Genomic DNA, 4,711 nt, shown 5'->3' with positions numbered 1-4,711 from the left:
AATGATCAACATTTTTGCGGTTGTTTTAGGTCGGCAAACACAATCGATTGTTTATAATTCATTAAACACAATCTGCTCCCAAACAATGGCTGCAACAAGTTAAGTTCAGGAATTCGCCAGAGACGCACGGTAGTTCCGCTAGTATAGAGCTGGGATGCTATTTACTACCATCCGTCTCTTTTTAACCACCTAACTATGACAGTTGTCTGGTGTAGTTATTTTTTATTTTTTCTGTATGGCCTGGCAATTCCATTCCATTACCTACTTCCGGTTATTAATAGTATAGGTGTCAAAACGACATTCCTCTGATTTCATAGCTGAATTCACCCCTAAAAAGGTTTTACACACACACACACACACACACACACACACACACACACACACACACACACACACACACACACACACACACACACACACACGATTGTATATTCATAAACTTGCGAGTATTTTTTAACTGTTATGTATATGTGTGTACGGCATAATCACGTTGACACATCAGTTCCCAATGGATCACAGAAGTTAAGCAACCTTGAACATTGTTATTACATATGTGTATGTTAAAAAACGACCCTGGTGTCTAACTCTGTCCCGTGGGGAGGCATAGTAAATAGGTACATATGTGTATGTTGTGTTTATGGAGGCAACAAAATACGGATGAAATTAAACAAAAAACAAGTGAATTTATTGAAAGCCTGGAAAAATTATGGATTACAAAAGAAAAATACGAGCATGAAAAATGATATGGTTAAGCTAAAACATGGGAAAGTAAAGGACAAGATATTCTAGTAAAAATATAATAAACTTATAACTTAAAATATTGCAACATTAAGAATGTTTTTTTAATTCAATTTAACATTATATAATCAATTCTTAATGCTGCAATATTTTAAATTATAAATTTATTATATTTTTTTACTAGAATATCGTGTACTTTTCTTTTTCAGTTTTAACAATTAGTCCTTTACTTTTCCATGTTTAAGCTTAACCATATTACTTTTAATGCTCACATTTTTCTATTGTAATATATATATATATATATATATATATATATATATATATATTATTTCTATAATAATTATTAAATACCTACATACACTAGTGTTTCATCCTTTCGGGAATCATCAGTGCAGGGTGTCACGATTAACGGCTATCGAGAAACTCCAACCCCGGCAATAGAAGCCATGTCTGGCTTCATTAGCAAGGACCCGAACCACTAGGCTACCGTAAACCGCGACAGATACAGTTGAAATTAAACATTTATTCTTATTAAATGCTTTTAACGTAAGTCAGAGTGATCTAGTCATTATATGACGATTTGCGCGTATAAATTAAGTTGACCGACTTTATTTCAACTGAAAGTGCTCAACGATAAGAAGCAAGTTTCTTAAAGGGGCTGACGTTATTATTTACTATAATAATTATTAAATATATATATATATATATATATATATATATATATATATATATATAATATAAAGCTGAATGTGTGTGTGTGTGTGTGTGTGTGTGTGTGTGTGTGTGTGTGTGGTCACGAATAGGCTCCTATATGGTTAACTATTTTAAAAAAACTGATTACATATAATGATAGAAGATGTATCGAGACGCAGGAATGGGTATGTTTGATCTGGCAGAACAGTTGTTCATTAAAATTGTGGGGTCTGCGTTCGCGCCTGGTTCACAAAGTATGGAAATAAAAAAATTAAAATAAAAAAACGTTTACAAGCGTTTTTGATATAGATGTACATAAGAATACTTTGATAAGTATGTTTAAACTTAAATAGGGATGGTATAATACAATTGTGGGGTCTGCGTTCTCGCTTGGCCTCTATAGAATGGAAATAGGCACAAACTTTAATAAAGACTTTTCATATCTCTCTGCGTAAGTATACTTTGATAATTATGTTTCAGTTTGAATAAATATGGTATAATAAAATTATGGGGTGTTCGTTCGCGCCTGACCTCCATAGAATGGAAATATGTCACAAAGTTTAACAAGGTTTTTAATATAGATCCACTATTATGATGAGTGTTTCAGTGTAAACAGGTATGGTATAATAAATTTTGGGGTTGATCTATTTTTACTTTAATCATATTTTGCTTTATTTTTGATACCCCCAAATTCGAAGCTATCTCTTTACAACGCTTCCATTTCATAACCTATCATACTTTCATAAATCAGAGTCCATTTTCTGTAGGCTGTTTTTGAACCCAGTCAACGACGGATACTTTTGCTAGTATATATATATATATATATATATATATATATATATATATATATATATATATATATATATAATGTTTCTATCGCTAGACGTCGCATTCCTTATTTTGTTACCCAACACTCTTTCTCCACTTCTGATAAAAAGCATTAAGTTTCGAAACGCCTAGGCATAAAAGATTTTATAACTCCTTTTAATGTATCGTCTTTGCTGAATTAATAATTAGATCTATATGCACCAGTATATTTTTGCATTGGCGATATTTTTAAATTTACACCTCCATTTTTACTAAGTACTTTATCCAAGGCGCCACGGGTCCTTGCGGATATTCAGTTGAAAAATTTATAAAAAGTTTTTAAAATTATACCTTGACTGTTAAAAAATACAATCGTGAATTACGTAAGATTTCTATTCAGTCATGGCCGACGAAACGAGAGCATGCTACCCCCATGGATAGCAATGGTTCTCAACCGGGGTCCATGTGGACCCCCATGGTACATGTAACATTAATATAGGTTCAGTCTTCCTTCAAGATAAACTGTTGATATATGTTCTTTGGTTTTCTTTGCATTAGTGAAAAATAAAATAAGCTATAAGGGTTCGCCAAAATACATTAAAAAGAAAAAAAAGTCATGATTAAAAAAAGGTTGAGAACCATTGGATTAGATAAAGGGTTACGTGCAGATTCCCGAGTTCGACATAAAGATTCCCGAGTTCGACATAAGTATTTTTCTTCAAGTGTATCTTATCGACCTAGGGAATGTTTCTGTTGAACTAGGGAATCTGGACAGAATTTCGAATGGAATCCTTTATTTACTTCACGGGGGTAGTATGCTCTTGTTCCGTCGGCCATGACTGGATATGTGTCCTAACTAATTTGCAATTGCATTTTTCGGTCGCTCACACTGAGAATTGAACATTGAACCGTCAGGAGAATATCATTTTATAATTACTTGAAAAACGTCAATTATAAAGTAATATTCTACTGAAGTTTGAAGGTTCAATCCTCAATGTGGGCGACCAAAAATGCAATTGCGAATTACTTAAGACCTCTATCCAGTTATGGCTGATGGAACAAGAACATACTACCCCCGTTAAGTAAATAAAAAATTCCCTTCGAAATTCTGTGCAGATTCAAGAATCCACCAAGACACACCTGAAGAAGGTCGAAGGTTACATCGATAAAAACGTTGTAAAATGACACTCAAGATGAGAAGAGTTGTCGGATGAACGCAAATGCTAGGAATGACATTTGAAATTTGTGTTGTTTTCATGGAGTTTGAAAAACTGCGGGAGTTGATGCTAGTGATTTTGTAGTTACATCAAAGAAATACTTTCTTTTATTGACGTGACTTTGTGTTGGTCAAGTGAAGTAAAAAAAAAAAGGAACCCATCAGGTAAACATGGTTCTCTTTTAAATCATGCAAGGAAATCGAAACAAAAAAGGCGAGGATTTCACTTATTTATTGCTCTGGCTTCCGGTTTCCGCCTGTGAAACAAAATAAAGCTTCACTGTTAAAATTGATGACCGCAAACAATTCGTACTCTCCATCTCGGCGCTTCACTGTAAAGTTACTGCTTAAAACACGTGTGTGTGTGTGTGTGTGTGTGTGTGTGTGTGTGTGTGTGTTTAGCTTGCTTCTTAATTTTCAACCTGTCTGGCAAATGGCCACACGAACATTCACCATTACTAACAATAGCAACAGAATGCCATCCATCCGATCGGCAGCAGCATCGTTAGATCGGACCATGGAGCGTAAGGGTTTCAGTGACCATAAATAAATAAAGGTCGAGGATATAAGGAACAGGGTTGCAATCGGACATGTTGTGGGATTAATTAATAGAAGCTGAAACTATCTTTTTTTTTCATTCGGAATGAAGTGGCATTTGAATTGGTAGACTACATTGTTGTCAGGAAATTAATCAGTCGGCAAAACCATTGTATGTATTATTGTTCTCATCTTTTCACAACGTTTCGGTCGATATAACCTCCGACCTTCTTCAGGTGTATCGTTGAACTCGGCAATGTTTCTGTCGAACTCAGGAATTTGGACGGAATTTCGAGCGGAACCCTTTATTTACTTTACGGGGGTAGTATTCTCTTGTTCCGTCAGCCATGACTGGAGAGAGGTCCTAAGTAATTCACAAATGTATTTTTCGGTCGCCCATACTGAGGATTGAACCTTCCACCTTCGGGAGAATATCACTTTTACAATTGATTTTTCACAGTACTCTAACCACTGCGCCACGGGTCCTTGAGTTCGACAAAAACATTCCCGAGTTCGATTTTTGGCACTTTTTTTACAGCCATAAAATGTTTCAATTATAGTTGTTTTTCTAGTTTTGCATGTGAATTAAAAAATAGCTGATATTTCCCCAACCTCTGGCATTGATGGAGGGGAGACTAAACCTTGCTTCTATGATTTCAAATGATCTGAAATCATAGCAAGGAGAGACTTGATTCCAAAGAGTTCTCATATGTTATATCC

The sequence above is a fragment of the Euprymna scolopes genome, chromosome 22, assembly GCF_053919585.1.
Source record: "Euprymna scolopes isolate OS-2025 chromosome 22, ASM5391958v1, whole genome shotgun sequence".
In the NCBI taxonomy this organism is placed as follows: domain Eukaryota; kingdom Metazoa; phylum Mollusca; class Cephalopoda; order Sepiida; family Sepiolidae; genus Euprymna; species Euprymna scolopes.
Note: the sequence above shows the minus strand (reverse complement) of the source record.